General features: G+C 43.1%; 1 long non-coding RNA gene across 1 annotated transcript; it reads left to right on the top strand.

Moving 5' to 3' along the window:
* Positions 1-5,251: 5,251 nt before the first annotated feature.
* Positions 5,252-19,050, top strand: LOC143821064 (uncharacterized). Its single transcript, XR_013225652.1, has 4 exons — positions 5,252-5,331; positions 5,583-5,739; positions 18,260-18,449; positions 18,621-19,050. It is a non-coding gene; the product is annotated as an uncharacterized LOC143821064 (long non-coding RNA).
* Positions 19,051-20,367: the final 1,317 nt, after the last annotated feature.

Genomic DNA, 20,367 nt, shown 5'->3' with positions numbered 1-20,367 from the left:
GAAATAACTTCAGGACATTTGAGTTGATTGGTCTAGTTGCAGTGAACGAGATCCAGCTTCCATTTATTCTTTCAATGACCTGCAAATGTAAAACTGGTACTTCCCAAGGATTTTTGATGATGGCAAAATCAAGAAAGAGAGCCAGCTTAGTGTAGTGGTTAGGAGTCCGGACTTCTAATATGGCAAGCCGGATTTGATTCCCCACTCCTCTCCCACATGCAGCCAGCTGGGTGACCTTCATCTCACCACAGCACTGATAAAGCTGTTCTGACCGAACAGTAATATCAGGGCTCTCTCAGCCTCACCTCCCTCACAGGGTGTCTGTTGTGGGGAGAGGAAAGGAAGGCGATTGAAAGCTGCTTTGAGGCTTCTTCTGATAAAGAAAAGTGTCATGTAAGAATTAAGTTTTCCAGCAAATCCTACACTGTAGCCACTATGCCAGACGAGATGTCATTTGGTACTTGCACATCTTATCAGAGGCAGATGGGATTATCCACATTCCATCTTCCCAGAACCACAAAGAACCAGAAGCTTGAATCAATTGAGCATTCATTTGTTGTCAGTTCTTAGAAGTTGTTTTGGCTGAAATCCACAAACTGGTTAAGCCCAAATGATTATGGTCAAGTCAGCTCCTGTGGGACTAAGCTGGGTCAAATTGAAGTTGTTGGTTCCTTTTAAACCGAACAGATGGAATGGGGCTGGTGGGCTCTTTATTTGGGGGAGAGGGTCTGGGACAGAGCAGTCTGGAAAAAAATGTCTCAGCCTTATGTCTTGTTCCAGTACTTAAAGCCACATAAGCTGCAAGACGGGAAGACTGCCAAAGACTTGCCTGGTCTATTTTTAATTTGTTTGCACTAGAATAAAATATAAATAAATCTGAAATCCCAACAAGGGTTTAGTCTGCTTAACTTGGAACTTGGCTGGGCTACAAGTTGTTGCAGCTCTGCTTCCGTCGGGGAGCCCTAGGAGAAAAATATTTCCATGGTGAGCTGATACCGTGCGTTCCACAATGCCGGTTCCAGCACAAAGTCACTTGTATTTGCATGTCCCTCAGATAGTGCAGCATGTTGCATCTTGGCAATCTACGCTGCGTTTGTTAATTTTCCAGTTGATTCTGCAGTCAGTGCCCAGCGGGCAAAACTGGGTGTGATGACATAGGAGCAACTGCAAAGGAAAACAAGATTTAAAAGAAGACAAGCCCCTTTCATAAAACTTAGTTGAATTTTCAGAAGGAATCACATAATACCATAAACAAGGCAAAGAACATTGCTATGTTCAACAACTTTGTCTCCAGGCAGATACAGATTTTGTGTGTTGCAGTTTAATGTAAGCCTTTTGACAACATAGCACAATGTATAGTGGGATTCCATTTTGTTTTTTTTTACAATTGTGTGTAAGATTATGGTTTCAGGGTGATGAAGGAGAAGAGTAGGTGTTTGTATCCTGCTTTTCTCTACATCAAGAAGTCTTGAAGACCTTCCCTTCCTCTCTCCATAGCAGGTAAGTGAGGGTGAGAAAGCCAAATTGCTGATGCAATAACAGCCGTATTGCATCAGCCCAGCAGGTAGGCATAAAAAAATCCCCTCCCTCTTTTTTTGCAATGACAAAGCTTTTTCTGACACACGTGGAAATGCACTCTTGATGTAGACTTAGGCAACAGCTGGGGTATGTATGGAGATATTCTGTTTGAAATATGGGCATTTTTATTTTTTAATTCTATAATTTTATTTCCATCTTCTTTACAGAGTGATGGCCTCAAATAGTATATATTTTAGAAGGTGGGCTCCAAATCAAATATTTTAGAAAGACTAGTTGGAGCTACACCTAACAGTAAGTTACCACCATGTTTATGAAAATCAAATATATAAATTAAATATATATATTGCATCAGATATCTTTAAAAATATATGCTCATTCTAACATGTTTTAAAGATTTATTTTTTCAGGATTTTTCTTTGCCACCCAGCAAGCTTTTAGATTTTGATCTTATACAAAAGAGCATTCCACACAATAATGTGACCACTGAGGAAGAAGACCCTTTGGGGTCGAAACACGTTTGGTCCATTCTGTCATGTGCAGTCAGATATGTGTTGCTTTTACTATGTTTTTAATAACTGACTGAGGAATCAAGCCAGGTCTTCCAGACAGGTCTCTGCTGCTCTTAATGGCTTCACCGCCACTGGCTCTCAGATCAATTTAAATAAATCTTGCGAGCTTCAGGTTTGTGCAAGCCACCATAAATAAACCATCCCTCCAGTCTACTATGTGGCACTCCTTGATAACACTCTTCTTTCCAATGAGAACTGGCTTAAAATATGGCCACCTGTGTTGTGTCTTCTTTGCCATCAATGGCCTCCTACCAGCCAAACATGACAGCACAGTCTCCTACAATAATTGCTGGCTGCTACCCACATCCAAGGCCTATCAGGGTCCGTTGCTAATCTCTGCTGGGAGACCCCCGTACTCTTGGACATTTTCTAATCTGAGAGATGGCTCCATATGGGAGGGGTCAAAGGGCACAAACCTCCTTGGCTGCCCCCCTAGAGCCGTTTGGTTGCCATGAGCAAGCACACCCACCCCGCTGCTCCCTGCTCAAACAGCCATCTCCTTAAGAAGGTCCCACTCCCAGGGGAGTCTGATCACAAACCAACTCCCCCTAAAACAGGCTCAAATCATGTTACAAAATCCACTGTGATGAACAACACTCATAACAAAAATCTAATTACAGGGAGGGTGGGAGGGTCTGCTCCTCTGGCTGCAGGTGGAGAGGCAAGGCCCAGCACATGGCGCCATACAAAGTAGCACTGCTGGACCTGCCCCTCACCCACTGAGCATGCCGCCACATGCCGCATGCTCTGCGCCGCAGCAGCCAGGTGCCTGTACCGCGTCCTGTCCGCCTGCCCTCCATCCTGCCAAATGACAGCTGCGGTAAGGCTTTGCTGTCCATTTCTGAAATACGTTGACTTAACACGGTATTTCCTTAGGTGTTGCTGCACCAGAAACTGCAGTCCTATCAACTTATGTGCAAATGGCTCACTTCCTTGGGTTCCATCTTGGAACTGTTTGAATGGCATTGACAGAATCTTACAATCCGCAAAGGAATTAATGGTAGCTCTTGAAACAACTCACTCAAAGCACCGGGCAGTTCAACAAGCCCATAGTGTTAGCTATCCTAGTATAATTATTTCCAATTAATCTTCTTATGCCTCTTGGCAGGGAAGGATTAATTGGTATCAGAAAATGTACACACACACATACTTTCCAAGCAGTATAATGTGTTCTATGGAGACCAATCAAACTAACGCAGAACAGCATGCAAGCTTTTGAGTTCTCTGGACCTTTTTCTCAAGACTGGATGTCAGCGTAAAACAATGGGAATGGAAGAAAAAGGTGCTCCAGGTCCTGATTGTCTCTGAATCCTGTGCTGAATGCCAGGCTAACTTGAACAGAAAGGAACAAAGGCCACAGTCCCCTTTCACCCTACTTATTGCTGCTTCTAGCCAGTTTCACCCCCTTGTGTGGTTCTCAACTTTGTGTATGGAAAACTGGCAAAGTCCAGATAGTTCTTTGTCCCCTGCATTCATCTGGGGTTCCGGAGCAGTATGGCTCATTGAATCACTACTTAACCTCTGCTTACCCGTACTTCAGGCTAATGTTAAGGATAATATCAGGCTGTCCTTTTGGTATTCTAAGGAACAGTGACGCAACGCCATTAAAATCAATTAACAAATCCTGAAAATGCCGAGTGCTTAGGATTATATGCGTAAAACTCTGCCTTTTCTTGAAGAAAAAAAATGAGCCTGTTGACCTGGAACTGCCTTGTCATCCACTAATGTTCTGCTTTCCTGTGATAGTGGAGCAGGCAGATTATACCAAGACTATTCAAAATGGCACTGTTTGCTGCTTGGAGACATTCAGCGCACATGATAAACTGCCCGCTGTTCATTTATGTAATGATTCCTGGAATACTGCAACAGACAGAATGCTCATTAGGCTGGATACTTTCTTTAAACAAAAAAACAAAAGACAAAACACTCACATTTATTTAATACCAGATCAGACTGTTTGCTGGGGGGTAAAATGGTAATGACTGGGGAAGGTACTGGCAAGGCCACCCTGTATTGAGTCTGCCATGTAAACGCTGGAGGGCATCACCCCAAGGGTCAGACATGACCCGGTGCTTGCACAGGGGATACCTTTACCTTTACAGATTGTTTGATATGGGGGGGGGGCAATTCTGAAATTAAATCTATTAGTCTAGAAGTTCCATTTTCAACAGCACATCAGAAGCACAGTCGAAGAGGTAAAGATAGGGAAATGCAGTTTTTCTAAAAAACGGCTCAACCATAGTTTGTTAACTTGATGCAAGTGGCTTTTTGGGAAAAGGTAAATAAAATCTGTTAGCAGCCAGTTACTAAAATGAGTATAGCTGAAATGACAACAACAACAACAAATCCACTAGGAACCAGCTACTAAAACTGAATACAAAGGCTATTTGAAAGGGGCATTTGTCTAATTATGATATTTCAGTCTACCACACCAGATGGCAGTGTAGTGGGGGAAAGAAAGAAAAGATTTGTTGAGGTAGTAGGAAGTATTATGTGGATATTTCCAGCTGCCAACTTATTCATTCAATTTTTTTTCTGGGTGAAACAATTTGTAGAACTATTTACTTGGGTTTCTTGGGGGGGGGGGGGAATAACCTTAGATGTCAGAAACAAATCCTTTATTTGTGATTAGAATTTTTTGCAGAATCCTGCACAAATTAGAGTTGCTGGCAATATTTTAGTTATAATTTCACTAGTTCATAAACATTAAAAATGTTTCCTGATGCCCAGAATGTTTGTGCATGTGTGTGAAAAGAGGGATGTGTGTAATTTTATTAAGCATGGGAATGGGGATGGATCTGATTTACAATATTCTTCTAGTGTAGTGTTTTATATGGATGTGTGTGTGTGTGTGTGTGTGTGTGTGTGTGTGTGTGTGGACCCAAGAACATGTTTGATGCTTGCAAAAACTAAAATATTGTTTTAAGGTGCCCTCTTGTGGCAAGAGTCTGTATCACTACAGGGTAACCCTTACTCTGGTGTGGCATGGTTTCCTGCAATAAATGTTACAAAATTTTTAATGATTTACATGAATATTGGCAGTCAGACTACCCTCTCCTTTCCTCACACAAACTCTCACCCCGTGACTGTACACAAGCATATGAAGACTGCTTAATTTATGAGGTACACGATCTCTGGAAGAACAGGGGCCGAAGGTGCCATGGAATCGGTAAAAAACAAAGCGGCAAAATTAGGAGGCCTGTTGTAGAAAAGAAGGATCAAGGTCTGTTTGACATCTCATTCTAATTCATTATGGGGGATTTGCCTAAAATCTTTAAGTGTTTGTTAATCAGACAGCAACGTCTCAGCATTCCATTCTACATTTCAAAATAAGGGAAAGGTCATGTGGAATTACAACATAATCCACAGACAAATTCCACAGAGGTATGCATGCAAGTTCATTGCAGCATAAACAGCAGGCGTCTTGTGCCCCTTTAAGGACCAATAGATTTATTGTGGCATTTGCTTTTGTAGGACAGAAACGGGAGCTTCAGGAATGGAGAGCAAAGTCTAAAAGTAAAACAAACTGCCCAGAAGTCTCGAAAATGTTTTTTTTTTTGAAGAGAGAAAAGCTGTGATTTAAATTACTCTGGGAAATTTAGGCTGCAGGCCTAAAACCATTTTCTGAAAAGTAAGTCCCACCGAATAACATTGAATCTTATTTTTGAATCAGAATGCTCCCTGCTGCAGTGACTGTGCATGAGGGTAAATTTGATCCTGCAAAAGTATACTACTTTCTCAAAGAAAACTCTCTGCCTTCAATTTTTTAAAACTTTCTTCAGTACTCTTATGACCCATATCTATCATAGCTAACTTCATTATCTTATCTCATGAGCTTTATTTTAAAAATTGGCTAGGAGAACAGATGATTCTTGGAGAAATTCGTGATGCAGTGGCTGTTCTCCAACAAAACATGTACATTGAATATTGTATTAGCCCACTTCACCCTCATTTATGAAGGGGTATGTTTTTCATTTGCCTGTCCTGCAGATCTCAATGTTTGTGAGTATCCCAGATACATGACTCAGAGATTTGGACTTGGCAGTGAAAGCCTGAGGGTGGGCAGATTCAAATCCCACATACCTTCTGGCCGAGAGGAAGAAAACGCTGTACCCTGGAATTCCCCCCCCCCTTATGTCCAAAACACATATGGGATATGAGAAGAGAAGATCTATGGAAAGATACCTATAGGAAAGCAGGGAGACACAAAACTTTTTGTTTGCAATGTTAGAATGCAGTAACAACACAGGGTTAGGAAACTGTGGGTCTGAATGAAAAAGAGATTAAGAGTGTCACTCTAAGCAGAGTTATTTCTTTCTACTACTATTGGTATAAATGGATTTTGGAGGGTGTGACTGTGTTTAGGATTGCTGTGTAAACAACAGTGGTAACATTAAACTGCTTTGATGACTGCACAGTCACTGTGGGCCACAAAGACCTACAGATGGCTGCTCAGGAGCAATCCTAATAAATCTATTCAGACATGACTCATGGGATATTGTGTGGCTTATTCAAAGGAAAGTATCTTTAAGGGATTGTAGCCAAAATTACATTGCCAAGCAGAAGATAGGTTGAAGATATACCAACAGAAGTCCAAGAATGAACAAAGACTTTGGATGGATTTTTAATGGACGTATTAACTAAGAACTCATGGCATTCAGGGGCCGATTCCACTCAGGCAAAAGGGTAGTCATAGGGAAGCGGAGCTAATCCCTGCTTTTACCTGGGCTGAATCTGCACAGAGCTTTTATTCCTATCCCACATCGATTCAGTCCCTGCCATCTCCACTGAATGCGATTTCCATTTTGATTTTGTCCGGTTTAAATTTTCCTTCTGCAACAAGCATGATTGATCTGGAGTCACCCCACCTTCCCCCCACAATATCCTCAAGTGGCTATAACCCACAATATTTTAAATATCGGCATGAGAAAGCGTGCAGCTCTCTGCTTGCTGCTGAGCTTCCAACATTGTAGAAAAGCCCTGATTGGCCAAGGCTTCAGTTCAAAGGTTTCCTCATTCCCAGGTTGCAAGCTTGACTTAAAGGGGAAGCCCTAACTTCTCTCAGCAGAGATTTGCCTTTTGTTTTTTTTCTCCTTCCTCTGCTGTCTCCAATCCTCTCCCCCCCCCTTCAAAAAAAGAAAGAGGCTTCTGATGTGCTTGGCTCCCCCCCCCAAGTTTCCTTAACCACATGCAGAACACTTTTCTGTTTCAATGTGGGGGGGGAGGAGGAAGACCCGAGTTCAAATTGATCTGAATTCAGCAGGATCTTCAACGGAATAAAGAAAGTGCAGAATCAGCCATGGTGTCACTGCTGGGCTGGGCCCCTCCTGGGCCTGGTACAGATTGGGGCCCCATTTAACCTGCATAAAGGGAATGCAGAAAAATCTGTTTTCCCTTTTTTGCTGTAGGGGCCAACGGTGGCCCAGAGAGGACTAAAAATGCGCTGCGGGGCATTTTTTTTTGCAGGACAGTACAATTGTGTTCTTATGCAATCCTACCTTCCTACAAAAACAAAAAAACAACCCCCACCCCCACACCCGCACAGCAGAATTTTTCTGTCCATTAAGATACAGAAATCCAAGACAGACACCATCCGCCGGCAAAATGTGTCTAACTTGGGGACACAGGAAGCAGTGAAGCCTGCGGCTCTGCCACAACGCACTGGCAGCACCCTGGAATGGCAATGCCAGTGCAGAATCAGCCAGAGTAAGAAAACCAAAAGCATTTCATTTTTGTATGAAATTCTTTGTTGTGTTGCAATGCATTTTGCAAAATCTTTTAAACTGAGAAGCTAAAGTGTTGGGGGGAAACCGCAGCCCTGTGAATTAGGGAAGGCTGGTAATATTTTTTGCTTTGAGCCACCCAGTGAGCATGGATTCCATATCCTAACCCAGTGCTCTAACTACAATTATTATTAATAGAAAAAGTAGGAAGGATATGTAGTGTAGGAAGAAGCCAGCTCTGGTTTGGGAAATACCTGGAGACTTTGGGGTGGACCTGGGAGGGGCAAGATTTGGAGTGGGGAGTGATCCCAGAAGAGTCTAATGCTATGGAGTCCACCCTCCAAAGCAGCCATTTTCTCCAGGGGAACTGATCTCTTTAGTCTGAAGATGAGCTGTAATTCCAGGGGATCTCCAGGTCCTACCTGGGGACTGGCATCCCTACACAGAGATGATTTATTGGCAAATAGCTATTTTATTTCTCAGTTCTTATCCACTATAAAAAAGGAATATAATTTGATTCTCGTTTTAATCCATTGAAAACACTAAATACAGCATTAAGTTAATATCTACGAACAGAATATGTATGCCCAGAGATTTTAAGATCCAATTCCAGGAATCTTTGGAACAGTAAAGTGAATAAAGGATTTTTTTTTTTTATTGAACCTGTCTCATCATGGGAATACTGGTCATATAGATATATACAGCTCCCAGACATTTGCAGTGATAGGGCTACACTGGCAAGTTCATTGCTGAAAATATTGTAGGTCTTCCCAATTGCACTGTGAACTTACTTGGGTGACTACGAATGCCAGTTTACCATGTTGAAAATGTAGGGGATTTTGTTCACTTCTTGAATGTGTGCTAAAGTGCAGCTGTTTCAGTGATGGTGCTGCTCATCCCATTGCTATGGAGTGAAAACATTTGTTCTTCCTCTCTTGCTCCTACATGGCTGCATCTTTTGGTCCTTACTTCATGGCCTTTGTTTACAGCTGGAGATGGTTGGATGGGAGGTTAAAACAAACTGCTGTGGTATATCATTTAGATTATCCACTTACATTTTCTATAAACATTCCTTACTCAGTTGCACACCACATCCACAAGATGGGGGGGAAACGAGACAGGGAAATCTCCCCCAGTTTATTTTATACATTAAAAAAGATAGTTGAACACACGCATCCTACTCCATCCCTCATCATACAACACAGGAACAAACATAACTTCAGAGATATCAGAGTGTGGTTTCCTTGTAAAGAAAAATGGGACAATGTATATATGGAATTTTTTTTAAGCTCTTAGTATTGTGAAATCTGAAAACCATGGAGGATAAAATGTTCTTTAGCAGTAAACTTCAGGCATGAAATACTGAAGTTCAGCGGAATACGTCCACATTTAAATGTCACCAAACATGGATTACTAATATAGATAGTCATCCAAGTCTGTGGGTAATAGGAGGAAACTTTATCATCTAGTAAAAACTCCAGATTTTAGTGCTTATAAAAGTATGTGGCAAACATGGGAAAGGTTAATGGGGTGGATTCAAGGCTTTCGTTTCTGTAGCATTGGTGCCTATCTCCCAAGAGACGAATTTTCCTCTTGTGAAAGAGGGACCTGTTCCATAGGGAGAAAATCCTTGCTTCAAAAGTTTTGAATCCAAATCTTTAACACTTATCTATATTAATATTTGCACAGAGGCCTCATAGGCGGAGCCTGTTCAGCCTCTACTTCCAGTTCCATGGGCCAATCAGGACATGCACAGTCCTGATTGGGCCAGCCATGCTTGCACCCGCCCCCTACAAACTGCCCAATCAGCATGTGTGTCCCACACCTGACTGTCTCCTCACAGTTCTTTCACCCCACAGTTATTTCAGTTCATCATAGTCTGTCACCTGATAAGTTAGCTGCCCCTGGCAGCTAACTCCCCCCCCCTTCAGACCTGCTGTGAAGGAAGCCTCTAACAGCCCCTGACTGAGGTGAGGGAGGTGTATCCGAGCAATGCAAAGGAGTCTGTGGGCATATTTGTGGTTTCCTTTGGGGAGGGGAAAACTTTCTCCTTTTGCCTAACAGTTGGCTGATAGGGAGGCCACAGAAAAGCTCCTTCTCACTTAAAGTACTGCTGTAGCCAGCCTTGCTGCCAGAGGGAAGACACAGTCAAGCCATGTGTATTTCTTTTCTGTGACTCTCCGTAGATTTGAGACCTACTACACAGGGTTGTTGTACTGATAAAACTGGATGCAGTTGCAGAGATTCTTTTGCCTCCTGTTTCATCTGCACAACAACCCTCTGCAGTAGGCCTCAAGTGTTTCAACTCCACAGCTACCTGCATAGGAGGCCTTAAATGTTTCTTCTGCACAACAACCCTGTCCAACCTCCAAAGCACCCCTTTCTGCCTGGGGAGCTGATCTTTATAGTCCAGAGATGAGCTGTAACTCAGGAACTCTCCAGGCCCCACCTGGAGGTTGGCTACCCCTGGGTTGGAAACCCCAGAGATGGAAACCATATTCTGAGTTAAGGTTTGATTAAAGGTTCAGCACATGATTGATCATGGCTATTCTTCAAAAGAGACCAAAAAACCCTCAACAAAAGGACGTGTTTGGCTTGAAAACGTTTTTTTTTTAGTTTCATAGTCTTTTTGAAACTTTGGCTCTCTGCTCTCCTCACTTCATCTCCCATTGGCTTATTGTTCTTCGCCAGAATGTTAAAGTCGCCCTTCCTCAGTATCAGTGAATAATCTTGTAGAAGTGATCCTGAATGCATCTCTCAATAAATCAACGTCAGCAGGTTATCTTTTCCAGGAATTGGGATAAATCTCTGCACTCCTGCAGCCAAATGGCCATATGGCTGGCTTTTATGAGCCTGCCAGGCCTGGTTGATGTTATGCAGTCATGCACAGAAAAAAGTTTATCTGAGAGGTCTTGTCTGGATGATCTTATGACCACTGCAATATCAAATGAGGGGTATATAAAAACACACCAAACTGAAACTCTAAGGCTGATTCTGCACTTACTTTGTTTATTCCATTGTGGATCCTGCTGAATCCAGATTGATTTGAACTCGAGTCTTCCTCTTTCCCCCCCCCCATTGTAACAGAAAAGTGTTCTGCACATACTTAGGGAGGCTCAGAAGAGGAGGGGGAGCCAAGCGCAGCAGGAGCCTCTTTATTTCTTTTCTTGAAGTAGGTGGGGGGGGGGGAGCAGAGAAGGGAGGGAAAAAAACCATGAGGCAAATCTCTATCTGCAGAAGTTAGGGCTTCTAGTTCTTAAATTGAGAGAAAATTAGGGTTTCCCCTTTCAAAAAAGCTTATAGCCTTGGCCAATCAGGGCTTCCCTACCATGGAGCTTCGGCAACAAATGTGAAGCAGCTGGAGATCCACATGGTTTTTCATGCTTTCTCAATCCGATTCTGAAAATATTGAGGGTTATTTCCATTCCTAAATATTACAGGATAAAGATAGGGTCACTCCGGATCAAACATGCTTGTTGCAGAGGGAAAATTTAAATTGGACAAAATCAAATTGGAAATCACATTCAGTGGAGATGGCAGGGACTGAACTGACCTGGAATTGGAATAAAAGCTCTGTGCATACTCCACCTAGGTGCTGAAAGCAAATACTCATCTAAAGTCAGAGCTGTCAGTTCCTTATGCTGTGGGTGCATCTGTGCCCACTAGAAATTGCAGTACATGGTTATTCGAGGTGACTCTCACTTCAAACATGGCTCTTAATTTCTGAACTGCTTTGGAAGGATATAATGATTCATGGACACGGATACCATAGATTAATAATGAGTTTTCCTGGTATTAAGCTGACTTCCCCGCCCCCAAGGTCCTTCCTTCATGAAATGGCCTTCTAAAGTTGTAATTCTAAGAATACTAAACAGTATTTGTATCATTTCCCTCTCTCCACTTTTTATTCTTACAACAATAGATCTGTGAAGAAGGTTAGACTGAGAGTACCTGGCTCAAGGTCTCCCCATGAGCTTCCATGGCAGAGTGGGGTTTTGACCCCCTCTTATTTCAGGTGCTAGTTAGCTCTTCCTCTCTTAGATGCTTGGCTGTTGCTGTTTTTCACTCAGAATAGAATCAAGATGCCAAGTTCTCAGTGGAGATTTTTCAGTCTCTCTTTGCGGAAGGTTTTAATTCTTCTATTCCTGCCCTCAGTCTCCCAGGTAAAGTTCAAGCCTAAGGATAGTCTCAATGTCAATCCCAGGGACAAAGTGCACTCCAGTTTTTCACAAGGGTCAGGAACTTCAGATATATAAATCTCCCCTTCTGGGCAACAGTCAACAGAATAGTTGCCATCAATGGGATTTGTGTGCTTATTCAGAGAATTGTGTGAGCATTTTCTCCAGAACTTTGGTAGGCTACTGGCAAGGGGGTGCAATTCTGCCCAACAGCATCCAGGACCTGGATCAGAAGACTTTAAAGTGAATGAAGAACAAGTTCAGTTTTAGATGCATTAGGGAACTTTTGTTTGACTGTCTGCTTTTGAAACTGAACCCACTGTTTGCTTGCTTTTGGCCAATACCCCATTTTGTGTGTGTGTTTTGCTGAGAGAACATACAATTTAAATTCCAACCCAAGAGTTACAGCAGACAGCTCTTTCAGGACAGATTATCCAGCTCTGTGCACTTCTGTTCACTGCATTGCTTTGACTTAGTTTTTTTTTTTTTTTGCATCATTTTGAGATGTCATGCTTTTATGAAACAGGTTTTCAGTTTTTTTGCACTGTATTCTTTTCTTTCTGACTCTGAATGCCATCTTTTAAGTAAAGCTTTTAAAACTCTGCCAGGGAACTCAGATTCGGCTGCTGATCCAGGCAACTCTTGCTTGAAATAGAAGAGGCACTGCCAGAGGAATTAAAGGGCAAGAAATGTGTGTGTCAGATTAAGGACCCCCCAAACCAAACTGGTGACAGTGGATTACTGTACCCTATCCAAACAGAGGTTAATTAGATGGGCAGAAGAGAGCAGAGTGGGGAAGAGAGGTCTGATTATTACCCAGGGAGGGGTGCTTCAGCTGATACCTTCCCATACCAAGCTCCCCCACTTATGAACAAGGAGGACTGCTGATAAAACAACACATACATTTACAAATTACTGTGACTCTGGTGCAGCTCTAATAATGCACTGTTGAAGTCTTGCACATAAGACTACAACAATCGCTAATGGGGTTGGCATGTTTTTTATAAATTATGCTTAAAATCCCATTGTCCTGATTTTTTTTGAGTGGTTGTGTTTTAATGATTTTATGTTATTTGTTTGTAAGCTTCCTTAAGCAGGTCTCAGGAGAGATGGCAGTGGCATGTAACTTTTCTAAATAAGTAACTATAAGCAAGGACGCTGCCTGGACAGTGTTTTCAGGGGTGCACAGAAATCTAATTTCTCACATGGATTTCCCTCACTTGCTTTATGTTATCTACTGACACAAATATTATATGTTGAAGTTTATTTAATCAGTAGATATTAGGGAAAATGGGAGAGGTACATCTTATATAGGTCATGATGTGCCTCTGTGTTTTTGAAAAGGTAGAACTGGACATCCTCGTTATACTTGTGCTTGGCCATAACATGTTGACTGAGCTGGCCTGAGCTGATGTTCTTTCTTTTTCCCCGGTCTCCTTTGTCTTTTCTGTCTGGCACAAGAACTGATTGGATACCAGGCAAGTTCATTTGCCATCTTGTTTGTTGTTCTTTTGGGGGAGAGTCTGGAACAGAGAAGTAGTTTGTTTATATTGGTTTGTACCCAGTGCACATTTCTCCCCGCACCACTCCATAATGTTGTGCAATGCGGCATGAAACTAACTTTTGTTCAAATATCTTTCTATGAAGGTGACAGGCAAACCAAACTGCTGCCAGCAGGGTGGCAGAAGAAAACAAACAGAGGCAAAGACAGAGGGCAGCCCCTTTGGCATCAGATGGGTGAGAGCTAGGCAAACAAAAGATCTGCTTATAATTTGGCAGCCATTCACGGACAAGACAGTTGGATGGAAAGGTGGCACCTTCCTTAAGAATAGATGTCACACAAGTTTAAGCAATACGGTGCTGGCCAGAGAGGTAAGTGGAAGCAGATATTCAATTAATTAGAAGAAGAATGATACAACAAGACTAACGGGGACATTATTGTCTAACACAAATTGCTGTTTAAATTGGCTTCTTCAATGTGCACTTTGAAAAGTATAATTTTAAAATGCAGTCATTTCCTGTGGTTTGACTGTGACTTATTCCATACAGTGGCAGTTCCCTCTGCCAGGAGTTTATGACAGGGCCATTTGCCCTGCTGCTTCTTGCAGAATGGGAGACATTTTTGACAGCAGACCCCTTCTACCCCGAATGTCTGCTTCCACATGACGCAGCCAGGGCAGAAAGGTTTTGCTGCATGGGTGGGGTGGGGGCTGGGAGCAGGGGCTGTTTTTTTCTGGTTAGGAATGTGATAGCTATATCACGTTCCTAAACAGAAAAAAAAATGCCCTTGGTGGCACTGTGCAGTGCTGTGGAGCCGCTTAGGGCATTTGGTGTCCCTTTTGAGACACCATAGCACTGGGCAGGGGGAAGAGCCAAGCCTGGAAGTCCTGACTTTTCCCTGCCAGATGGGCCTGGGCCAACATTGACCCTGATGGCACATGCGGAAGAACAGGGGACGCACAAAGAATCCATGTTTCCTTGCTGTAGGCCAGGACTGGGCCAGCGCCGACGTCGTGTGGAAGTGGGGACTAGCCCTGCTGCTACATGAGTGCCGACCAGGCCTTTCCCCCTCATGTGGAAAAGGTCTGTGTGATGCTTCCCTCTCTCTCCCGGTCAAAGTACAACAATCAAGTTTATCTGCTGTCCAATCAGATTTTGTGCCAGTCAACATGAATGTAGCAGGTGGGAGACAGCATTCATCAATGTATGCCTGGCTCACTTGATATGGGTAATTATTATTTCCTTTGGGTAATGAGGCAAGACCCCATGCATCAAGTAAATAACATGCACACATTTGTCCAAAATGAAGTAATTTGCATGAAGTTCGGCGCACCCTTCCAAAGCCGAGTCCTGTGAGGCACCACAGCAGAGATGATATTGGATCCATGATGGACTGAATTGCTGGCCTTATTTCTTTTCTCTGACTTGAGGGCAGGAGGACACATGGCTAGGACTCTTTCCCAGGGTCATTTTCTGGTCTCATTCCACCCCGGCCAGCCTTCACTTCCACCTAGCAGCAAGCAGAGGAGATGCATTTTCAGAAGTGAAGGAGAGAGTGGGAGAGAGAAGAAGAGAGAAGGAAGAAAAGGGATTATTCAGTGCAAGCTGGTAAATAATTTGAAGGTGCTAATGCTCGCTTTTGTATTTGAAAGTGGCATCATGAGACACCAAAACTCATATTCCAAGAACATACAATGCAAGTTCAGCAGCATCCCTATTTCCTCATGACCTTTAGTCTAAGCTTGACCAGGTATGGTCTCACACATCACACTTGATGTATGCCAAAATCATTAGGTTGATACTACCAGGCCATGGCACAAGAAGATAAAGCTCCATAACCTTAGCCTTTATGATTGGTGTATATTTATAACTGTGTGCAAGCCTTTAATTAATATCACCCAGATCCTAGTCCAGCCTTTCTCTGCTTTTTTACTGTTGAGAATCCCCTGAAACATACTTCAGACTTCAAAAAACCCCAGAAGTGGTGTGATCATACACAATATGATTGGGAAACATGTCCATCCGGGGCCCCTCCCCTTCCCACCCCCTTCAGGCCCATCACTGGGAAACCCTTCTAGGGCCATCAAGAAACCCCAGGGTTTCACGAAAGCATGGTTGAGAAAGCCTATCCTAGTCTAACTACTTCATCATATTGGCTATCAGTGATATATCTGATTCCTCCATTGGCTCTACTTTTTACTCATTTTTTCCCTTTTAATACAGGTTTGTCACATTATATCCAGCTTATCAATCACACTGTTTCATGATTGCACGCCTACAGAACTAAAGCACAAGCAAGTGCTGACATGCTGTCTTGTGCTTTGAATATTCAAACAAGTATAATTCTGAGGGGGGAAATGGCAGGCAGAGTACTAAAAACCGATTTGAAATAGAACATCACTCACAAGTTTACACCACAGTCACATTGTGGTTAAAAAGTGATTTTAAATCTGCCCTCCTATACGGCCATAATCAATTAAAAGCTGATATAAAATTGCTTGACTCTGCATGTGCCTAGCAATGATGAGAGAGAGTCTCAAAAAAGTTCTTTATGATCAGTTCTTTATGTATGGATTTGGGCAAGAAATGTCTGAATTTCTTCCCCTCTGGTATAGAAAGCCAACAAAGAATACACAGATGTGTATCTTCTGAATAACATCTGTGTTAATAGTCTTTCAGTTTCTTGAGTATTAGATATATATCCTGCATATAACCTTTTAACAACCTGCATTTTGTCACTAAACATTATAAAGTTTAACTTGAGTAAAGCCAACTCACTCCTTACCTGATTGGCCCTCCCTTGAGGTATGCCGCCAATAGGGAGACAGCACTCTGCTAATGAGGGCCAATCAGTTCAAAATTGCACTTTGCCAGTGGGAGCCAATCAGGTCAAATTGCATGCAGACAGCCAGGAAAAGCCTCTGCCCTGGGAATGTTTACTCATGAGTCAGTCATGGCCTTCAGTCAGGATAGCTTAGCCCCAATCAGGAAGGCCCCCAGCCCTGGTAGTTTAGCCCCAATCAGAAGGGAGCTCTCAGCCAGGAAAGGCTCATAAGAAATCAGCTCTCCATCTCCAACTTCCTGCCAGTTTCAGAAGTTTGCTGGGTAGGAGCTGGCCTCAGAGCATACCTTGCTGCAAGTAAGTTGCCCTGGCTTCTTGGCCTCTTTCAAATTAGAGGGCATGGGGGAGGGAACAAGCCATAGCTCCTGGCATAGCTTCTGGGTGCCTTCTGGAGGGGTCGGGGGCTGTGGAAAGTCCAGAAACAGCCCCCTGCTGGCCTTCTGGGGCACAGGGCAGCTAGTAAAAAACTGCCCCGGGAATGTTTGCTCATTAGTACGTCATGTGAGGTTTGTAATTTGCAGTTTGAAAAGGGAGGAATGCTTTGGGGGTAGCTATCACAGGCAATTGCATCAGCACTAATGCTGATGGGGGTGGGACTGGGAAGATATGGATTTTCCCTTTCCATATGGCTACCATCTGAGTATTGCTGTAGTCTTTCCAAGACCGTCACAACAAAGCAAATGTGAGACCAATGGCATGGAAGATGGGGAAAGTGTAGACAGAAGCACCATGAGTCCATGGGGACGTGTGTGTGTGTGTGGGGGGACGACACTGTTTTCCAGTAGCACCTTCTCAGTAGATGTTTTTCTCCATTTAGATACAGCACCATAGTTCTTTTTGTAAATGTTCACCTTTGTCTGAAAAGCAGGAGTGGAGGAGTCCCCCAAGTTTTTTGGGAAATCTCCCCTATCTTTAGCTGACCCTGACCTGTGTATTTAAGTAAGGAAACGGATTGAAAATAAAAAGGCTGATATTATAATGCCCCTGAGTCAGTATGGTGTTGTGGTTAAGAGCAGTGGCCTCTAATCTGGAGATTAGGCAGTCCATCTCTGAATCCCAGGGCCAATAGGATAGATCAAAGGAAGGCTAGTCCTCTATGCCCTGTTGTTGGATCCACAAAGGAAGTGGTTGGCCACTGTGTGAGACCCACCGGTCTAATCCAGCAGAGGTTGTTTTATATTCTTAAACTTATTTCTGAGCATGCATTAATGGGGGTGGGGTGGGAAATCCTTTTGATCGGTGGTCCCCAACCACTGGGCCGTGGCCCGGTGCCGGGCCGCGAAGGCTCTGGCACCAGGCTGCGGCTCCCCCCCCCCCCACAGTAAGAAACTTCCCAGGCTGCAAGCAAATCGGCCGCAAGCTTCTTTTTGTGGGAGGGGGGAGAGGGAAGCAGGGCTGTGCATGCGCGTTTGCACCATGCATGGCTGGCCTGCGCATACACGACCCGGCGATCGCCCTCCCCACCACTGCCGGTCTGCAGCCTTAAAAAGGTTGCGGACCACTGCTTTAGAGCTTCTGAAATGCTTAGTTACTTCATTGTTTTGTAATACATTATCCAAACACTGCTGCCTGTTTTATACTCCCTCATGTTCTATTTACCATTACAACACAATAGGGCAAAGGCCCATATATATATATATGGGGGTTAACTACCTTACCCAACATTAAACAAGGTGATGTAAGATATCAATCAATATGTGGTATGGAAAATTTCAGTACTGAATACCGTCTCAATTTTTTTGTATGAAAGCATGACTTACCTGTCTACTTCCTCCTGCCACAGCCTGAAATGCAGCTCCCAAGCTGCTTCTGAAAGATGAGAAAGCAAAAATTGCCTTCTTCCTTGCATGTGGATGTGGCAGGTAGTATCTATACAAAGCTTGTCATCTCTCCCTGCCACTGTTTTAGGTACTCTGTGTTAGGAACAAACATGCCACAAGATTCTTAATTCTGCCAGAGTGACTAAGGCTGTTGCGCACCATTCAGATAAGGTAGGCAAGACCATTGGAAGGAAGTCTCTCACTGTAACTCTCACCATTCTACATCCATCATGATGAGCATGCCAAGCTATGCAACATAATCAAGAATGGCTATAGCAGTAAGTATGGGACATGGGGCAAATATGTTGGAACCAACAGTAGGCAGGTTTCTCATTATGCATCATTAAAGGCAGTGGTAAATCCCAGACAACCAATTTTATGAACCTCAAGCTCTCCATGGCAAGTATTGTCACTGTTGGCCAACACTTATAACTTAATTTTCCTTGCAGGATTTTAAAGAAAAACTAAGAGGCGCCAGAGGTTCCATTTCAACTTCATATGTGGGATGTGTGAATAATATCCTAATGGCCACATTAGCTCACCAAATGGGTAAATTCCTATATGAAGACATCAATGTGCTTCTGAGTAGCAATGTGAAGAGATGGGCTGGGACATGCCAATTGGATGAGCATGTAGAAACATCACCTGTTCTCTCAATCAGTGAGCAGACTACTGTTCTAGCTGCTCTTCCTGGGCTTACTTATCATCAGCCAATTATTTTTTGTATGTAAATGAACATTTAGAATATATCTGCACTGACATTTCCTGAGGCCCTGATCAAGTAGTTTAACACTAAACTGAAATAGTGGAAAGAGTTGTGCTATAAAAACAAAATGGGAGAATCTGTGGCATTATAATGTAGGCTGTGCTGCCAACTAAACGTGATTATTTATACTTGATTGACGTGGCTTATGTCATTCTTCCTTCCTCCATTTTGCCCTCACCACAGCAACTCTGAAGTAGGTTAGGTTGAAAGTAGCTTGATGGATCCAAGGTCACCCACTGAACTTAATGGTCAAATGGAAAGTTGAATCTCACCCAGATCTTAGCCCAGAGCTGAGTCTGCACTCACATCCCCCCCCTGCTGTAGATCTTGCTGAATTCTGATCGATCTGAACCTAGATCTGCAGTCTTCCTTTTTCCTCACTTGAAATAGATCCCCCTTCTCCATTTGCATTGTCCCAGTTTTTGGTCTCCTCTCTCCTTCCTGCTTAATTAGGGAAGTGTGTGTCGGAGGGAAGTGGAAGGGTGGAAAAGTAAATCCAAAAGCCAATCTCTACTCATAGAACTGTGGGATTTTGTAGTGCAGTGACAGACTACTGCACTACAACAGCGTTAAAAGTGCGTAGAAGGAGAAGGAAGTTAATCCATCTACACTTGCAGTACTGGGGCTTTTGGAGCGCTTTTCTCAGATGTAGCAAGTTACATCCAATCCTGGATATCCCAGAGAAATGGTAGTTTCGCTGCAGATCTATCATAGATGTTGCAGAGGGAAAATGTAAAGCGCTCAATAACAAAATGGAAATTGAATAACTTTTTATTTGGATTCACAGACGATAAAAAGCCCAGCGCAGAACATACTCAGGACTGTAGCCACTATATCACTCTGGCCCATGCAAGTCAATTGCATCCAATCCCCCAAGAAAAATGCTCTGTGCAGATGTGCCAGTAAAGAAAGTTCAGAAGCAAAATATACCCACTCTTGCTTCCACTGAGTCCTACTTGCAAAATTAGCTGGATTACAGGAAATCTGTGCTTACATAATGTCCTCTATACTCATACTTCTTGCATTATTTAAAACACGAGCGGCTGCTGAATGCCAAATTTCTTCCAAATAGCGGAGGCTATTTTCCTCTTCACTAGAGTGAAAAAGAATTCAGTGGGATTTAAGCTGAGGTGTTTCTGAAAGAACTACACAGCATATAATCAGCTGAACTTAGGGCTTTATACTTCTGATGAAGTCTAACAATAATGGCAACTTGCTTCATTCTCCCACTCACCAGAACACCCGTCTCTCTCATGCACACGTGTACACCCACAGAGCCACAAATCAGGCAAAGTAGTTTTACCTGATTGACAAATATATTCAGAAATAAGTTTTGTTTTTTTTAAAGGCCTCTATTACTGGCGGATGCAATTCACTCGACTAGACTTATACCTGCTGAGACACAAGTGCAATTCAGAAACTGTAAAAGG

The sequence above is a fragment of the Paroedura picta genome, chromosome 11, assembly GCF_049243985.1.
Source record: "Paroedura picta isolate Pp20150507F chromosome 11, Ppicta_v3.0, whole genome shotgun sequence".
Lineage (NCBI taxonomy): Eukaryota > Metazoa > Chordata > Lepidosauria > Squamata > Gekkonidae > Paroedura > Paroedura picta.
Note: the sequence above shows the minus strand (reverse complement) of the source record. Positions and strands in the feature narration are given on the sequence as shown.